Raw genomic sequence first — 21007 nt, forward strand, 5'->3', positions numbered from 1 at the left:
GCTCAGGTAACTAGTGACTGCATAGAAGTGTGAATCCATGTAGGATTCTGGTAGCGGCAAATGATACATACAGTGAAAATCATGTTCCATGAAAGAGGTGATCCTTTGTTCACTGGAACTGCTAAGGATCATGCTCTTTGCATTTGTGTGTGATAGGATCCACTTGACAATGTCTTCACAAGGAAAGACTAGAAACCTGCATGCAATCTTGTGAAATCCTGACTTCTGGACATTGATGTAAACTTGTCTATACTCAAGATCTGCTTTGTAGCTGGTTTTTGAGAAAACATATTTCATTGTATGTCATGTAATGTTTGAATCTTTCTCAATGAATAGATGATTTTTTGAAAGAACTGGCATAGTGGCAAGAACACTCTCAACTATTTCACCAGTGTAGCTCTATGTAGTGTCTTTTGAGGTGGATCTCTTTGGTGCCATTATGATAACAATCTGATGGAGAGATATAAACTCAAAAAGTTGCAGTATCTATATGACAAAATGCACTCATGGAAAATACAAATTGGCTCAAGAAAAGTAGTCTATTCAGCAAGATCAAGGAAGCAACTCACACATTGAGAGGAAATATTGCACAATTATTGGGTTGAAGGTGAGAGACTGACCTAATTAACTATGCACTACGCAATCTCAATAGTCAAGGAGGTAGGTAAAGGCTTAATATTGTGCAATGCGCAGTCCCAGCTTGGGAGACTGAGGGAAGGAACTACACATTATGCAATCCCAATGACGATGGCTGAAGGCTAAGGCTTGTGACTACGTAATGTACAATTAGGAAATGCAGTGACTATGCATTGTGCGGTATTAGAGGCCAAGCGTGATGCTTTCCTGTTGAAGATGTGAAATGCGCAGTTGGAGAAGGAAACTGCTAGCCATGATTACATTGATCTACCTGGGAAGGAAAGAAAACAATGATAGATCTGAGTGTTGGGGCAGGAAAAAATGTAGATGTGGCTAAGGGAAAGATAGATCTATGAAAAATTAAGTGCCAGAAACAATTATGAAAAAGGAAAAATGAACATACACATTGTGCTGGCAACAGCAACTGTTGGTGGGAAAAAAGCAAGAAATAAATGCGACACTTGGAAAATGTGAATGACGGATCGAACCAACACTTGTACAAGCTAATATAAGTTAAAAATATATATACTATGAAGATAAACATGAGAAATAGCACTCAGAGAAGAAAAAGCGACAAAAAGAAACACATGCAAAACCTACCCAGAAAAGCGCCATAAACTTAGCTGAAAGTTCCTTGATCTCTTTGGTAAGGATAGAGCTCCAATATTGAGTCAACAAATGAGCTTGAGTGGAATCTATTAAATATATCTAAGTGGGTTAGGATTTCTTACGCACATGCCTCAAACCAAGGAAAAAGTGCCACTTGTTTGAAAGCCATAATTAGCAACTTAGTGTGTTGAAAATAGCAACAAGAAATGATAAAAATAGAATCCAGAAATTCCAGTTTAATTTGTCCTCGAATTAATCTGAGAATTAAAATCGAAGCCTATTCTCATGGCAACTTGTAATAGTTAACTAGAGTGATTTGACTTAGTTAACTTAGGAATTTCAAGTTGGAAGTCTTCCTGAAGTCATATGTATGTTCTCCATATATTATAGGAGTCCAGAATGAGTTAAGTATGAGTTGTAATTAGTTAACTCAATTTACTAGTTAAGTCTAGTTAAATTAGTTCCAAACTATTTGAGGAACTAATATTGAGTTAACAGTCAGTTGGTGCACTAACGCATTAACTAGTGCTACTCCAGTTAACTGAAGATTCCCTCATCAAAAACTCATGCATGTCGATTCTGAGAAAGATCCAGTTGAGACTAGAGTGCAGGGACAGTGTACTATTTGTTGTATAATTTTATGAGTTGTAGAGATATTGCATGCAATCAGGAACTAGTCCTTAAAAGGATTCTGTAGTTTTGGATGCATTGGTTTCCCTTTAAGATGGGTTAATTATCCATAGGAATTGTGCAAGGAAATAGGGACTTGGAGAGCTGGAGAATTGGCTAAGTGTTGGCCAAGAGCTTGCTTGTGATTTGGAGATTTATTTTACTGAGTGTTGGGATTGTGCTTGAGAGAAAAAGCATTGTATTATTGTCTTGGATTTCTGATTAATGCAATATATATAGTAGGTTTTTTGAGCTGTGGCTTTTCCCAGGAAAAATCATTGTGTTATGTACCATTGATTTGTCTTCCTCTTGCTATTATTGTTTTCATCGATCTATTCACTTCCGTTGGTTGATATTAAAAGTAGTTTCTTGTCTCTTGCTTTAGTACATTGCATGATATTGTGAATCTATAGGAAATTCTACATCGTATTGGAGCCGAGAATAGTATACTAGAGGAGATTTCGAAGTTTTGGGTTATGGGTTACAGGTGAAATTTGAAATTGCAATACATACTTCAAGATCGACAGATGGCATTCTATGGTTTACGACTCGAGTATGCCTTGGATGGAAGCTTGAATTATATAGCCAGGAAGGATAGGATGGAGGCCATCTTGGAGGATAATGTCTTGAAGGAATTCATTGATCGGGACATTCCTAAGCCACCAACATCGTATGCTCAAAATCTAGCCAAATGGAAGAAGTGTGTGGAAAGGGCGAGGCAGATAATTCTTGAGGGAGTTCGAGACCACATTGTCTCGAGTCTCCATGGGAAGGAAACTTGGCATGTTATGTGGAAAGAATTGAAGGACCTTTTCCAGAATAGCAGTGACAAAAGGAAGTTGGCACTGAAAGATAAACTTCGAAACATCAAGATGGAGGCGAGCAACTCAGTTCCAAATTACTTGACCAAGTTCACTCATTGTCGGGATGAACTTGGAAATGTTGGAATCACGGTTGTCGAGGATGATATGGTGAGTCTTTCTCTTCTAGGAATCCCAAAGAGTTGGCATGGTTATCGGGACTCTGTCAATGGTCGAGAGAAGCTACCAGATTGGGAACAACTGTGGTCAGATTTGATGCAGGAGGAGATCATAAGGAACACTAGAGATGGGACCTCTTCCAAGGAAGTGGAAGAGGATTTTTCCTTAGTGAGTAAGGGAAAGAAGGCCAAGGAAAAGAATTCCCAAGGTGGGGAGGGCGAAAAGAAGATGGACTTGATGAAAGCCAAGTGTTTTCACTGTCATGAGCACGAGCACTATGCCAAGAACTACCCACAGAAGAAAGAAATCAAGAAGGAGCTGACAGTAGCAACAAAAAGTGAAGCTCTAGTTTCACAATTCCAACTTGATTTCACTCTCAATGCATGCATGGCTAGAAATTCCATGGAAGGTGTGTGATATCATGACAACGGTGCCTCATTCCATATGACGGGGAATAGAGATCTCTTTAGTGATTTTGAGGAGAAAGACCTCAAGTAGAGTATATAGTTTGGAGATGATGAGAGGTATAGAGCTGCTAGGATCGGTACAGTTACATTTCAGAGGGAGTCTGGCTCCCCTCTTAGGATCACATATTTGATGTATGTTCCAAGACTAAATAAGAACTGTACTTCAGTTGTGGTATTGGAAGACCGTGGCTATGATGTGGTTTTACTAAGGGAAAGGTTTTCCTTAGACACATCACCAGGGGACAGGCGAAACAGATCGGTGCACAGGTCAAGAACCTGTATGCTCTTGAGGTTCAAGATGCATGAAAAGCCTTGAGGGGCAAGGAAAAGGTTAGAGACTTGGTGGTTGAGAGGGAGAGTAAATTACCTCTCAACATGCAGCCCCAAAAGAAGCAGTCTCGGAAGAAGACTCAGACAATTATGGAGCAGCCACAATTGGAGAACCTAAGAGGAGATTGAGTGGAGAGATCCACTGAAGCAGAGAAGAAGTAGTCTCAGAAACAGTCTCAAAAAATTGTGGAGCAACTAAAATTGGAGAATATGAGAAGAGACCGAGTGGAGGCATCCACTCATTCAGAGACCTCCAGTAGGGGGAAAGTTTGAGCCAGGTGGGAAGAGGGAGCACATGCAGCCATACCTCCAGGTGTGAGGTGGGGTGATGTGAAGTGATAGTCCCAAGAGGGCTGAAATTGGGTAGGATCCATTGAGTGGTTTTATCTCATGGACGAGACCTTCCTACGGGAGCCCAGAATACATATATCGGGAGGAATCAGTAGGATTGATGTAGTCAGAGATCAAAGTGACAGAGGCTAGAGCAGTCACATACTGAAGAAGTGCATAGAAGGGTTGACAATAGTGCATAAAGGCAGAGTCAATAGAAGTGCAGAGTTTTCAGTCGACAGAGGCAATAGCAATCAGAGACTTTGATGACAGACACATCATTCTGATTCAGGTTGGATATTTTTGTTTATGGAGTTGTTGGAGCAACAACACTAGAGAGAATTGTTGCATGCATAACATTCCAAAGGTTCAGGATCAGGATCGAGTTGAATTCCTTTCTTATTAAGAGGGAGTGTTGAAAATAGCAACAAGAAATGATAAAAATAGAATCCATAAATTCCAGTTTAATTTTTCCTTGAATTAAACTAAGAATTAAAATCAAACTCTATTCTCATAGAATCTTGTAATATTTAACTAGAGTGAGTTGACTTAGTTAACTTATGAATTTCGAGTTGGAAGTCTTTCTGAAGTCATGTATATGTTCTCCCTATATTATAGGGGTCTAGGATGAGTTTAGCATGATTTGTAATTAGTTAACTCAGTTTACTGAGTTAGGTCCAGTTAAATTAGTTCCAAACTATTTGAGGAACTAATAGTGAGTTAACAGTCAGGTGGTGCACTAATGCATTAACTATTGATACTCTAGTTAATTGAAGATCCCCTCATCAGAAACTCATGCATGTCGATTCTAAGAAAGACCTAGTTGAGACTAGAGTGCAGGACAGTGTACTATTTGTTGTATAATTTTCTGAGTTGTACAGATAGTGCATGCAATCAGGAATTGATTCTTAAAGGGATTGTCCAGTTTTGGATGCACTAGTTTCCCTTTAAGATGGGATAATTAGCCATAGGAATTGCACAAGGAAATAGGGACTTGGGGAGCTAGAGAATTGGCTAATTGTTGGCCAAGAGCTTACTTGTGAGTTGGAGACTGATTTTACTGAGTGCTGGGATTTTTCTTAAGAGAACAAGCATTGTATTATCATCTTGGATTTCTAATTATTACAATATATATAGTAGGGGTTTTGAGTTGTGTCTTTCCCTAGGAAAACTTATTGTGTTATGTGCCATTGATTTGTCTTCCTCTTACTATTATTGTTTTCATCGATCTATTGGCTTCCACTGGTTGATAGTAGGAGTAGTTTATTGTCTCTTTCTTTAGCACATTGCATGAGCTTGTGAATCTACATGAAATTCTACATGGTATCAGAGCTAAGAATAGTATACTAGAGGATATTTCGTAGTTTTGAGTTTTGGGTTATAGGTGAAATTCGAAATTGCAATACATACTTTAGGATCGACAAATGGTGTTCTACAGTTTTCGGCTCAAGTATGCCTTGGATGGAAGCTCGAAGTATATAGCCTGGAAGAACATGAAGGAGGCCTAGTTGGAGGATAATGAATTGAAGGAATTCATTGATCAAGACATTTCTAAGCCACCAACATCAAATGCTCAGAATATGGCGGAATGGAAGAAGTATGTGGAAAGGGCGAGGTGGATAATCCTTAAGGGAGCTCGAGACCACATTGTCTCAAGTCTCCATGGGAAGGAAACTCCGCATGCTATGTGGAAAGAATTGAAGGACCTTTTCCAGAATAGCAGTGACCAAAGGAAGTTGGCATTGAAAGATAAACTTCAAAAAATCAAGATGGAGTCGAGCAACTCAATTCCAAATTACTTGACCAAGTTCACTCATTGTCGGGATGAACTTGGAAGTGTTGGAATCACGGTTATCGAGGATGATATGGTGAGTCTTTCTCTTCTAGAACTCCCAAAGAGTTGGCATAATTATCAGGATTGTTGGGTGTGGATCTTGATTATCTTCTGTATTCAAAGGTATCGTCACATTGGACCCAGTTCGTAATGGGGCGGCAACGCCACCGATAAAATATTCGCTGCAAGGGGGATCCAGGGGGGGCACCCCCAAAGCTAAAAATAGATGTAAAACTGCCTTGTAAAATGTTGTAGTTTCTTAGTCAATCTGGGTCATTCATTAGGTGGAGATCTGACGGTAGAAGTTATGTTTAATTTAGGGTTTTTTTCCCTAGAAGGCAACCCCTTGCTATATATGAAGGAATTGTATTGCGTCTATTTAGATATGTATTCTGAGTGAGGAAGAGAGAGGAGATTGGGAGCGAAGAGGGAATTACAATGGATCTATTGTAGGTTGTATCTTTTCAGTTCACTAGATAATATAAAAGGAAGGATTGGTTGTTTCTCTGTGGACGTAGCCCAAACTGGGTGAACCACGTATATCTGTGTCTCTCTTGTTTTATGTGTTTTATGTTTTTATATTTCTGCAATATTTTATGTGTTCCATTGCTCTGTAATATAATTTTCTAACAACTGGTATCAGAGCCGAAGGTATATTTGGCTGATAAACTCGCAGGAGAGAAGGGTTCTTGGTTCGAGTGGGAGCAATGGCAGAAGATGGTAGGTTTAGGGTCAAAAAATTTAACGGCCAAAACTACCAGTTGTGGAAGATGCAGATGGAAGATTATCTGTATCAGAGAGATCTATACCAACCATTGAGCAGAAAGGCAAAGAAGCCAATGAGTATGACAGACACAGAATAGGATATTCTCAACAGAAAGGCACTTGTAACAATACGGCTGTGCCTAGCGGCGTCGGTAGCATTTAATATTTCAAAGGAAACGACAACAGAGGGTTTTATGTCGACATTGGCCAAACCATATGAAAAACCCTCGACCTCAAATAAGGTATTTCTTATGAAGCGTTTATTTAATATGAAAATGTCATAAGGTGGATCTATTGCTGATCATTTAAATGAATTTAATACAGTTACCAGTCAGTTAAGTTCTGTAGGGGTAACTTCTGATGATGAAGTTAGGGCTATGTTATTTTTGTGCTCATTGCCAGAAAGTTGGAATGGTTTAGTTATGGCCATTAGTAACTCTATCTCTAGATCTAGTACTTTAAAGTTTCATGATGTTGTCGGTGCAATCCTTAGCTAGGAAATGCGACGGAAAAGCTCTGGTGAGACATCAGGTAATGCTTTGACTGCAGAGACTAGGGGAAGAAAAATGGAACGAGGAAGGAGCCTAGGATATCGCAGTAAGTCAAGAAAAAGCAGATCCAATTCCAGATCGGGGATAGTGTGCTAGAAATGTGGGAAGAAAGGACACCTGAAGAAAGACTGCAAGTCTCGGAAGGGAAAATAAGGAGACATGCAGCAAGAAAATAATCATGAAGTGAATGTAACAGGTGATGTGTTGCAAGATGCTTTGATTCTTTCATTAGAAAATATATTGATGCCTGGGTGGTAGATTCAGGGGCCTCATTCCATGCCACACCTAATAGGAAACATTTTCATGATTATGTTCAAGGAAATTTTGGACAGGTTCGATTGGGTGATGATAAACCCTGTAAAATCATTGGAATGGGTACAATTTTTATAAAATAGCAGAATGGAAATCAATGGCTATTAAAGGAGGTAAGGCATGTTCCAGATCTAAAGAAAAATCTTATTTCAACAGGGCAGTTGGGAGGTGAAGGCTGTGTGACTACTTTTACAGATAAAACCTGGAAGGTCACTAAAGGATCCCTGGTAACAAGAAAAGGAGAAAAGGTTGGTACATTGTATTTATGAAATGGTATTTCTAATTTTGTTAATTATTTAACATCTACAGGAGAATATATGACATTGTGGCATCATAGGCTCAGGCACATGAGTGAGAAGGGGATGCAGATCCTTCACTCAAGAAATTTGTTTCCAAGTTTGAAGCATGTTGATTTAAAATTCTGTGAGAATTGTTTTTATGGAAAACAGAAGAGAGTCAGATTCCTTAGAGTTGGGAAAGAAAAGAAGAGAAAAAAATTAGAGCTTGTGCATACAGATGTATGGGGACCTGCTCAGGTATCATCTCTTGGTGGCTCTCGTTATTATGTTACTTTTATTGATGATGCAACCAGAAAAACCTGGATTTATTGTATTCGAAATAAATCTGAAGTATTTGATACTTTCAAGAAATGGAAAGCTTTGGTTGATTATGAGACAGGAAAAACGTTGAAGTGTCTCACATCAGACAATGGAGGTAAATATTGCAACAAAGAGTTTGATAGGTACTATTCAGAGAATGGAATTTGCAGAGAGAAGACAGTTCTAGGAACACCACAAGAAAATGGTGTGTCAGAAAGGATGAACAGGACAATCATGGAGTGTGCAAGGTACATGAGATTGCATGTAGGATTGCCTTTACAATTTTGGGTAGATGTTGTAGATATTGTTGTTTATCTAATAAATAGAGGGCCTTCAAGTTCCTTGCATGGTGGTATTCCAGAGGAGGCATGGACAGGTAAAAAGGTAAACTACTATTTTTTAAAGACTTTTGGTTGTGAAGCCTTTGTCCACATTAATAAAGAAAATAGAACAAACCTTGAGGCAAAATCAAAGAAAAGTACCTTTATTGGATATGGCGTTAATGATTTTGGTTATCGCTTTTATGATTATGAAAAATACAAAATCATTAGGAGCATAGATGTCATATTCAATGAAAAGGTTTTGTATAAGGATCAGTTGCAGGAAAAGAAACAGGAAAAAGAAAACAGAGAATACACAGTGCTTGACGAGATCACAGAAAAAGTGATGGTGCCTGAAAATCATAATGATCAACAATCATAACAACAACAACAAGCACCTCAAACACCTGAAAGTGGTGTTAGAAGATCTACCAGGATAATTAGACCCCGTGAACGATACTCTCCTTCATTATATTATGTATTGTTGACTGATTCTAGTGAATCAGAATGTTATGAAGAAGTAGTACAGGTAGAAACCAGGAAGAAGTGGGAGCAAGCCATGAAAGAAGAGATGGAATCCTTAGCACATGACCAGACTTGGGACTTAGTCAAGTTTCATGCAGGTAAAACAACATTGCAGAATAAATGGGTTTACGAGCTTAAGGAAGAAGATGAGGTAGAAAAAGGTATAAAGCTAGACTTGTAGTGAAAGGGTTTGCACAAAAAAAGGTATAGACTTTGATGAGATATTTTCTCATGTTGTTAAAATGACTTCAATCAGAACTATTTTAAGTCTAGTAGCAGCTGAAGATTTGCATCTTGAGCAGTTATATGTAAAGACATCATTTCGCCATGGGGATTTGGAGGAAGAGATATATATGCAGCAGCCACAAGGATATGAGGTAAAAGGGAAGTAGAAACTAGTGTGCAGGTTGAAGAAGAGCTTGTATGGCTTAAAACAGGCTCCAAGGCAGTGGTATTTAAAATTTGACAGGTTTATGTCTGAACAAGGTTATATTAGATGTCACTTTGATCATTGTGTTTATCTCAAAAGGAAAAATGATGGCAACTATATTACATTGTTATTGTATGTAGATGACATGCTTGTTGTAGGTTCTAACATGCAGGAAATAAATGTGCTCAAAAGAAAATTGGCGAACTCATTTGCAATGAAGGATTTTGGTGCTGCAAAATAAATCCTTGGTATGAGAATAACTAGAGACATGAAGAATCACAAATTAACATTGTCTCAAAGTGAGTACATAGAAAAGGTGTTGAAAAGGTTTAATATGCAGAATGAAAAACCAGTTAGTATACCTTTGGCTAGCCATTTCAAATTAAGTAAGGAGGAGTGTCCCAAGACTCAAGAAGAAATGGCTCATATGTCTAAAGTTCCAAATGAATCAGCAGTTGGAAGCTTAATGTATGCAATGGTATGCACAAGGCCTGATATTGCACATGCAGTGGGAGTTGTAAGCAGGTACATGAACAATCCAGGAAAAGAACATTGGATGGTGGTGAAGTGGATTCTCAGGTATTTGAGAGGTACCACAAATCAATCATTATGCTTTGGTGGTTCAAACATTTCTCTACAGGGATATGTTGATGCAGATATGGCAGGTGATAGAGATAACAAGAGGAGCACAATAGGGTATGTGTTTATTGTAGGTGGAACAACTGTCAGTTGGGTCTCAAAACTACAAAGTGTTGTTGCACTCTCAACAACAGAAGCAGAGTATGTTGCTGCTACGGAGGCTAGGAAAGAAATTATTTGGTTACAAAGGTTTCTGGATGAATTGGGTAAGAAGCAAGAGTTGGGAAAGTTATACAATGACAACCAGAGTGCCATACATCTTGCAAAGAACTCTGCATTTCATTCCAAGACTAAACATATACAGCTCAAGTACCATTTCATATGGTCAGCGTTGGAAGATGGACAATTGAAGCTGGATAGCCAGAATCTTGCAGATATGTTAACAAAAGTTGTAACCAGGGAGAAAATGAGAATCTACTCAGTTTCAATTGGTCTTCAAGTATGATGAAGAAGATGAGAAATAGCTAGGTCCAAATTGGATTCATTGTCCAGCAAATGAAGCAGCAGTGGAGTTGCTATAATCAGTCTCCAAGAGGAAGATTGTAGGGTGTGGAGCTTGATTATCTTCTATATTCAAAGGTATCGTCACATTGGACCCAGTTCATAATGGGCGGCAATGACACCCGTAAAAAATTCACTGCAGGAAGGGGGGGGGTCCGGGGGGGCGCCCTCGAAGCTAAAAATAAATGTAAAATTGCCTTGTAAAATGTTGTATTTTCGTAGTCAATCTGGGTCATTCATTAGGCGGAGATATGACAGTAGAAGTTATGTTTAATTTAGGGTTTTTTCCCCTAGAAGGCAACCCCTCACTATATAAGAGGGAATTGTATTGCATCTATGTAGATCTGTATTCTGAGTGAGGAAGAGAGAGGAGATTGAGAGTGAAGAGGAATTACAGTGGATCTGATATAGGTTGTATCTCTTTAGTTCGTTGGATAATATAAAAGGAAGGACTGGTTGTTTCTCCATGGATGTAGCCCAAACTGGGTGAACCACGTATATCTGTGTCTCTCTTGTTTTATGTGTTTTCTGTGTTTATATTTCTGTAATATTTTATGTGTTCCATTGCTCTGTAATATATAATTTTCTAACAAGGACTATGTCAATGGTTGGGAGAAGTTTCTAGATTGGGAAGGACTGTGGTCGAATTTCATGCAGGAGGAGATCAGGAGGAACACTAGAGATGGGACCTCTTCCAAGGAAGTGGAAGAGAATTTTTCCTTAGTGAGTAAGGAAAAGAAGGCCAAGGGAAATAAGTCCCAAGGTGGGGAGGGTGAAAATAAGATGGACTTGATGAAAGCCAAGTGTTTTCACTGTCACGAGCCCGAGCACTATGCCAAGAATTTCCCACAGAAGAAAGCAAGCAAGAAGGAGTTGAAAGTAGCGGAAGCAGGTGAAGCTCTAGCTTCACAATTCGAACTTGATTTCACTCTCATTGCATGCATGGCCAACATTGCCATGGGAGGCATGTGTTATCTTGATAGCGGTGCCTCATTCCATATGACAGAGAATAGAGATTTCTTTAGTGATTTTGAGGAGAAAGACCTCAAGCAAATCATAGAGTTTGGAGATGACGAGAGGTATAGAGCTACCGGGATCGATACGGTTACCTTTCAAAGGGAGTCTGGCTCCCCTCTCAGGATCACAGATGTGATGCATGTTACAGGACTAAAGAAGAATCTTGTTTCAGTCACGATATTGGAAGACCATTCCTATGATGTAGATTTTATTAAGGGAAAGGTTTTCCTTAGACACATCACCACGGGACAGATGAAACATATCGATGCATGGGTCAAGAACCTGTATGTTGTTGAGGTTAAAGATGCATGCAAAGCCTTGAGGAGCAAGGAAAAGGTTAGAGACTTAGTGGTTGAGAGGGAGAGTAAATTGACTCTCAACATGTAGCCCCAGAAGAAGCAGTCTCAGTCAATTATGGAGTAGCCACAATTGGAGAAGCTGAGAGGAGACCGAGTGGAGAGATCCACTCAAGCATAGAAGAAGCAGTCTCAAACAATTTTGGAGTAGCCATAATTGGAGAAGCTGAGAGGAGACCGAGTGGAGGCATCCACTCATGCACAGACCTCTAGTAGGTGGAAGTTCGAGCCAGGTGGGAAGAGGGATCACATCCAGCCATACCTCCAGGTGTGAGGTGGGGCGATGTGAAGTAATAGTCCCAAGAATGCTGAAATTGAGTAGGATCCATTGAGTGGTTTTATCTCATGGATCGTACCTTCCTACGGGAGCCCACAGTACATAGTAGCGGGAGGAATCAATGAGATTGATGCAGTCAGAGATCAAAGTGACAGAGGCTAGAGCAATCAGATATTGAAGAAGTGCAGAGAAGGGTTGACAACAGTGCATAAATGCAGATTCAATAGAAATGCAGAGTTTTCAGTCAACAAAGGCAATAACAATCAAAGACTTTGATGACAGACACATCATTCCGATTTAGTTTGGATATTTTTTATTTTTGGAGCTACTGGAGCAACAACACTAGAGAGTAGTGTTGCATGTATAACATTCCAAAGGTTCATGATCGAGATCGAGTTGAATTCCTTTCTTGTTGAGAGGGAGTGTTGAAAATAGCAACAAGAAATGATAAAAATAGAATCTAGAAATTCCGTTTTAATTTGTCCTTGAATTAAACTGAGAATTAAAATAGAATTCTCATAGTAACTTGTAATATTTAACTAGAGTGAGTTGATTTAGTTAACTTAGGAATTTCGAGTTGGAAGTCTTTTTGAAATCATGTATATGTTCTCCCTATATTATAGGGGTATAGGATGAGTTAAGTATGATTTGTAACTCATTTACTGAGTTAATTCCAGTTAAATTAGTTCCAAACTATTTGAGGAACTAATAGTGAGTTAACAGTCAGTTGGTGCACTAATGTGTTAACTAGTGCTACTCTAGTTAACTGAAGATTCCCTCATCAGAAACTCATGCATGTCGATTCTGAGAAAGACCCAGTTGATACTAGAGTGCAGGGACAATGTACTGTTTGTTGTATAATTTTCTAAGTTGTACAAATAGTGCATGCAATAAGGAACTAATCCTTGAAGGGATTGCGTAGTTTTGAATGCACTGGTTTCCCTTTAAGATGGGCTAATCAGCCATAGGAATTGTGTAAGGAAATAGGAACTTGGAGAGTTGGGGAATTGGCTAAGTGTTGGCCAAGATCTTGCTTGTGAGTTGGAGATTGATTTTACTGAGTGCTGAGATTGTTCTGGAGAGAACAAGCATTCTATTATCATCTTGGATTTCTAATTAATGCAATATAGATAGTATGGGTTTTTAGTTGTGGCTTTCCCTAGGAAAACTTATTGTGTTATGTGCCATTGATTTTTCTTCCTCTTTCTATTATTGTTTTCATCGATCTATTGGCTTCCAATGGTTGATAGTAGAAGTATTTTATTATCTCTTTCTTTAGTACATTGCATGAGCTTGTGAATCGACGGGAAATTATACATAGTGATATTAACTAGATAATAATTGGGAAACTCTTAATTTTAGGGATTCCAACTCTTCTTCTTCAAGATACTTCCCATTCACACTGACAAATGGGATTGCGCAATTCCCAAGCTCAAGGGCTTGTGCCTCAGTGAATTGTGCAGTTTCTTAGGGGTAGAGAATCTCATGCGTAAGGCTTACCTTCCATGATTGTGTAGTTTAGTTCATCATGGCCTAGCGTAATTTCCAGAGACAGTGGATTACACACTTCCAAGAGGGAAGACCGACAAGGCTGCAAGGTCAAGACAACAGATTGCTTGTGTTAGAAAAGTTTTAGATTGGGGTCGAAAAAAGACATCAAAAGCACTATATGGAAGAATAATTATTTATCATTGGAAATAATACTTGACAAACATGAAAGATGATCCCTTGTAAATAGAAGGTAGGCTCCAAAATCAATTAATAGGAAAAAATTTGGAGGGGTGGTTGTAGCAGCTACAACACTTGACACACTGGTAGAACTCCAGCTCTCTGTATGGGAATTATCTCTTGTAAACTAGGTCTAACTCTTTAAGAAGTATTATTCATTTCATCTATCACCATAGCTTCTTTACTTAGCTTGAGTTATAGATATAGTCTCTACTATTCTCTTCAGCAGTGGCACACTAACAAAGATAAGTCAAAACTTAGTTGTTTCAGCTAAGGAAGAGGATTATTTAGATAAACAAGTAACAAAGAATTATCGGAGTCTTGTTTTTCATCTTTGGTGTTTCTTCGCTACCAGTCGGCCTTGACAGTGCCCCGAAAGGGTCACTTCAGGGATACAAACACTACTCCACTACCAGTGAGATTGGACAGTGCCCCAGTGGAGTTGCTTGATTCACTTCCCTACATAGGAAGTCTTTCTCTTATTTCACCCTTTTTCATAGAAATGTGCATCAACACTTAGTGATTTCATGGGGCGAGAGAGGGATCTCGACTTATTGATAGCAGAAGAGGTTGTTCCTTCAGAGAAGGATATTTATACACTTCTAAAATTTAGTCCACTTGTTAAATTTTCCTCCCCTCCTTACTCTACTCGACTTAGTTTACAAGAAAAAATTGAACAATCATAAAACTAATTAGAGTAGGTGACACTAGTTATAGATTCAAGCATCACAATCCCACTAAGGTTCTTTCCAAGAAAGAACATATTTTCCATCAGGGTAACATCGACTAACAGGTGTAAGGCTTATGCAAAGAGAAGGAATAAATAGTAAGTCAAGCATTGATAATAATAAAATATCCCCTTAAACTTCACCATGCTTTCTTCGGAGACCAAACATGGTCTAATGTGGAACTTAATACAAAATGGAAGGAAAAAAAGGAAGCAGAATAAACAAAGCAACGACAAACAACTAAAACAAATTGATCCTACTCCTAAACTAACCAAATCTAGGCCAGGCTCTCGTAAAATGAAACTTCCAATGTAACCACCGAAGCATTACCTGGCCTATGTGGGCGAGGGCATCAATAGCAAGAAATATCATCTTGGATAACAGCTGACAAGAAAGATAAAACGTGAAATGCTGCAACATCCAAAGACTGAAAGTTCAAGCAAAAAAATATAACAAGAAAACACATGTGAAACATTCTACTACTATATTACAATGTTTATGCATATCACAACAATTTGTCATGCTAAAGTTTTCTTATGAACTTTCAAACATGGAAAACATGAAGAAAAAGAAAAACTTGTGTTTTTCAAATGAGCTTGCTAGGTATGACTCCTCCAATGATTGAGCAATAGGATCATGAAAAACAAGTGAAGGATGAGAGGATTGAGAGATAGATTAATTCTCAACTTTTACAATCAACATATGAGGATTATTAAGAAACAAAGTACTATCTTGATCATGCTTGGGACTAGCATCAAGACTACGAGATCAGCACAGGCTGAAGTGCCTCAACATATTACAATAGTTCCAAGACATTAGAAGGTAGATCATTGAAAACCGGTGGCTTAGAAAAATCAACAATAGGGAATACAGAGCGATCACTAGATGATTCAATGAATAGGTCAAGACAACTATGATCATAATATTCCTCTTGTTAAAATAAGGGATCCTCATAATCTAATGAATCATAGAGAGGCGGTAATTGAAAACAATAAATTTCACTCTCTATTTCTGAAGACTGAAAAGACGAGAGATGAGAGGGATCACAAAGATAAGTTTCTCCATCACCCTGTTCAAATGTAAAACTAACATTCCAATATTCCTAATTGTAATTAGAATTAACATTCTCAAAAACTGACTCATCAAAAATTGTGACAGGTTTGCGGAAAATGTCGGAATGATGAGGTAGAGGGGAGAGAAAAGCAAGATCATCTTGCATCGGACATTCTTGTTTAGAAACAGAGTCCCACACATAGTCATTATGAATGAAATTGCAAGTTTCTATGTTAACACTAATTCCATCTTGAATTTTATCCTTGTTAGAATCGGAAGAATTGACTATAACAAGCGGGTGTAACAACTCACAATCACGAGGATCAAAGAAACCAACACATGGATAATGAGGAAAAATAACATCATTGGTAAAGTCAAAACTTGTGTTTAAATTCTGAATATGTGGGGTGGGAGAAGAGGCTGGTAGATTAACATAAGGACTTTCAACCTCAACTTGCATACATGGAGCTATTTGATGAGAGGAAGACGAAGAGTCACTTGGGACAACAACTTCTTTCATTGTAGATTTAAGAGCTCCATAACTAGTATATGTTGGGAGACTTTCAAAGGATTCATATTCTATTGGATTCATTTAAATATGAACTAGAAATTCAAACTTCTCTTTCATGGAATTCCAATCGATATCATCCTCGGAAAATTCATAACAGAAATTAATGTTATCCTATAAATAGATTTATAATCATACCTATCAAAGGCGCAATAAATTTCCTTCACAAGACATTCAAAAGAGTGAATGGAAGCAGTGGACAATGTGTAACACCATTCTTTAATGCATGCTTCAAATGTAAGGATGAGCAACCTGCAAGCAATATCCTCACTGTGAATTTTATGATGAGTGAAAAATTCAAGAAAACGAGATGTGTGCTTGAGAATGGTTGTTCTACCCCCACCATCAAACTTTAAATTAGACAAGTCATTAACTATTCCCATAGGCACTTTCATATTTGCAGTTTTGGAAAAACATGTCGAGGTTAAGATTTGGGAAGAATCCGTTTAATGATAAGGAAAGTTCAAATAGACTTCACGGGCTTAGATTGTCATTTGGCCCTCCTTTTAGCACTAGAGATATTGATGGTGCTAGACCTACCAACATTCACGAGGTCTCCTTGATATGAAGTCCCAATTAGACCTCACACAGTTTGGAGTAGAATCCCCATCTGAAATAGGGCTCGGTTGCCGAAATAATGGGTTTTAGTGATATGCCTTCATTGTAATAACGCATAGAATGATGTTCTCGTGACTTTGGTGAAATATGTGTACAACTTTGTTGAGAGTCAAGTGCAATGAATGAGAGGTTCTAACACAACAAGGGGAAGGTGAGTTAGGCCCTTAAAATCCTGTAATAGTACGCATCTTGAAAGGAACACACAAGCCTAAAAGGAATCATGAGTTAGCCTACAAAATAGTTCACAAGATAACCATGATCAAAATATATAACATCAGGCATTCAACAAGATTCATACTAATGCAAACGAAATAGTTCATAAGTGTTAGCATAAATGAAATAACATATATTGCAAACATAACAAGAATAGTTCTACTATATTCACAACATATGCATGAAAACATGTCGTCTCTGAGATTTTATTAAAGTGAAAGTCCCAAACATACATATACAATTGCCAAACCACTAGTCCCAATAGTGGAACATGAAGCCAACACCTGCTCATCCAAATAAAGATACTCCCTCTATGCTAATGAGAATCCAAGGCTCTCAACAAACCTCCCTAACTCCAATATTGAGTGTGCAAATGAGCTCTAGGGCATCTATTAAATAGATCTAGGCGGGTTAGGGTTTCTGATGCACATACCTAAAATCAAGGAAAATGAACCACTTCTCTTAAAGTCATAATTAGTAACTTAGTGCGCTTAACTGGACATTAATTGGGCAACTCCTATTTTTTAGGGATGTCAACTCTGCTTTTTCGGGAAACTACCCATTCACACTGACAAATGGGATTGTGCACTTCCGAAGCTCAAGGGGTTGTGAAATTCCTTGACTTAGTGAAATGCGCAGTTTCTAAGGGGAAGATAATATTTTCATAGTTTCTTAGCTCAAGACTAGCCTGCTTTCCATGATTACATAGTTTAGATCCTCAAGGCCTAGCAAAATCTCCAGAGACAATGGATTGTGCAGTTCCAAGAGGGAAGACCGACAATGCTGCAAGGTCAAGGCAGGAGATGGCTTGTGTTAGAAAAGTTTTAGATCGAGGTCAAAACAATACATCACAAGAACTGCATGGAAGGATAAGTCTTCATCATTGGCATGAATACTTGATGATAGTGAAATATGAGTCCTTGTAGACAGAAGGGAGGCTCCAAAATCAAAGCATATGAAAAATTTTAGAGGGGTGGTTGTAGCATCTATAACAATGACATAATGTAAAAATGGTATCATGGATAATCTAAAATATGGGTTTATAAGTGACCCTCTCCCTTCTTAGCACTCCCAAGTGCATTTCCAAATTGATATTGCTAAAAAAATTACAATAATTAATTATTTGTAAAAAAAAAATGCATAGAATCAATTTCATTAATTCATGATGAGATATTGATCAGCTACTCATTCTCACCATGAATATCTAAGGAAATGGAGAAGATCTCCTTTCCTAGGTAGATGGTGGAGCAATTGGTGATGAATATAGGCATGATGGAAGTGAAATCGGAAGGAGGTAGTGGGTGTGGGTGGTGATACACCCCGATTGGTTGTACGATATTGGGAATCATCCTAGAGCAAGGGATCACCCTTGGGGGGTGGGGAAATTGGAATGTTAAAGATGGTTTATTTAAACAATGAGAATGGTGGATGACTAAAGGGTAGGGGTGAGCATTGGGAAGGTTTTGGAGAGGCGGTTATATTCATGGAAGAATTTATGAAGGAAAAAGTTGGTGAGTGTGGGTGACGATACATCCCCATTGGTTGTACAATAGGGGCAAGCACCCTCAGGGAGGAAATTGGGATGTTAATGGCTAGAGCAGTGTTCCCAATGTTAGATATTTTTTTAGCAACATGCTCATCAAATAATCAAAGTCGACAAGTTGGAACATTGTGAGATGTGGGTCCCTCAACTGTAAAAGTTCATATAGTTATGCAAATGCATAGAAAATGATAATATATCGTATTTCATGTAAAATAATGCATAGTATCAAATTTCCATACCAATTTTATGTATAATAGAATGTTGCACTAGCTCAGCCATGTGGTTGACATTTCTTGCTTTTGAGAAGATAACTCCAATTGTTCATCCATACCTTTTTTTGCACAAACTTGTCCAACGCTTTCAAATTGTAGTTTATCTTTCCCTGATTTTGATTTACAACCATATCACCTTTTCTTATTGACCGGGCTCAAGAAACTATGTTTTCTCTTGGTATTTATCTTGGATGGAGTTATAGTATTGAAAAAAAAAAGTGTTTTATTCTTAACATGCTTTGTCTAGCAAGTTGTTCAATGCATGTGTTTGTTCCAAATTTGTAGGTATTATGGATCTCAATTTATCATGAGTTGATGAGTTAACACGCTTCATCTCATCATCTTCAGTGAATGCACTATCTATTCATACATTGGTTGATTCAACATTATATGATAAATTATCTCAATCATTAATGCTTGTTTATTATGATAATGTAGATTGGGAGGAGACTCAAAGCATGGTGGAAGCTCTGTTTGAATTTCTAGACCCAATATAGGTGTTTCATTCAAATAAAATAAAATTATATGCCTTTTTGTAGTAGGATTAGTGACATTAGGTAGTATATTTTCACCCAAAATAGTGTTACTATCCAACATCTCAACTTTCAATACATGTTTACAGATATTTCCATTCAGGGCCCAATTGCAATTCCAGAAGTGTAGATTGGAAACTTTATATATGACATTGTACAAAATATCACAAGTATCCTTATTTTGACTATGAACCCAATAATAATTGTGTTGTAGCGGCTACAACCACCCTCCAAAATTTTGCCTTAGCCTATTTTGGAGCCTCCCTACCAACCTTCACAACAGCTTGCCTTGCTTCGTCAAGTTCTCAAGCTTCAGTGTATTTCTTGCTCAAAGGCAGCATGTCGATCACAGTTTGATCTTTTCCCTTAACAGACTGCTCACACGGACTTGGTCCAGCTGCAAGCTGAGAAGCTTCCCCTTGAAAATTGTGCATTTCTAGAGGGCAACCAACCTTCCCTCCAAAAATTGCACAATCCTCTCTAACGGCCTGTTGGTCTCCAGGATTGCGCAATCCTACCAACCAACCTGTTAGTGTCAGTCTTTACAGCCTTCCTCCAGTGATCAAATGTGCTCTTACATAGTGATTTTGAAGTGTCAAGGTCAAATTTTGTCATTTCAGTGAGTCTTCAAGCAAAATTTGGTCACTAGGCATTAGGTCTAGGGTTTGCCCAAATGTCAGTCCATGTCATCATTCAGCTGAGTGTATCATCATTCAGAGGGTTGTCATCGTCATGTCAGTATCTAATGGGTCATTTTACATCTTGTTCATGCTTCAGTTGTGCCTAGGCAAGCTCATTTCCCTCTCCTAGGGTTTTGAAGGCAATTTCTCTTGGATGGTCAAATCACCGGCAAAACTTGTTTCCTGATGTTCATACACCTTCCCCTATCCTTAATGTACCTTATCAAACACTTCCCAACACTCAGATCCCCCAAATTCCTCATTTTTGCACAAACCCTAGTTTCTAGCTACAACCTGGCAATTTTCTAGGTTGGGCCTGTGTTTCACTCTTTTGAACCCCTTCCTCTCACTAAATCTCTGAGATTGCACTTTCCCCTACTTCCTAACATCCCTCCCTACTCCCAAAAATTTCCTCAAGAATTTAGAAGCCCCTTATCCCCTTCATTTCGCTCCATTTCGACAAAATTCCTTGTTTCACACATCGGGGCAAGTTTCACTAAAATGATGGTTCTGAGCAATCAAAGATGAATTTTTCAAAACTGATAGAGGTTTTTGTCCAAAACATGCCAAGGAAGAGAAACCTTCTTCACTTTTTTCACAGGTGTCATGGTTTGAGAGAAATGTCAAGAATACCGTTGCCTCAGGAGAATCAAAGGCACCTCTGAAGTGACCTTGGGAAAATCAAGTTTTCTCCTAGCTTGTTTGGCCAAATGACTTGCTTGATGGATAAAATGATAACTAGACACAAAGATATTTCCAATGAGCTATCATGAGCTCAATTTGGGGTTGAGGAAGGTATTCAAAAGTTGACTGCAACAGCACTCTTCCTTGAGGCAGCCTCATTGGGCACTTTTTGACCATTCTTGGGAGATTTGATTTTTGACAGGACAAATCAACTCCAAATTGAAAAATTCCACTTGGATT

This window comes from Pinus tabuliformis, chromosome 7, assembly GCF_031772625.1.
Source record: "Pinus tabuliformis cultivar Carrire ecotype Pingquan chromosome 7, CPIR1, whole genome shotgun sequence".
Lineage (NCBI taxonomy): Eukaryota > Viridiplantae > Streptophyta > Pinopsida > Pinales > Pinaceae > Pinus > Pinus tabuliformis.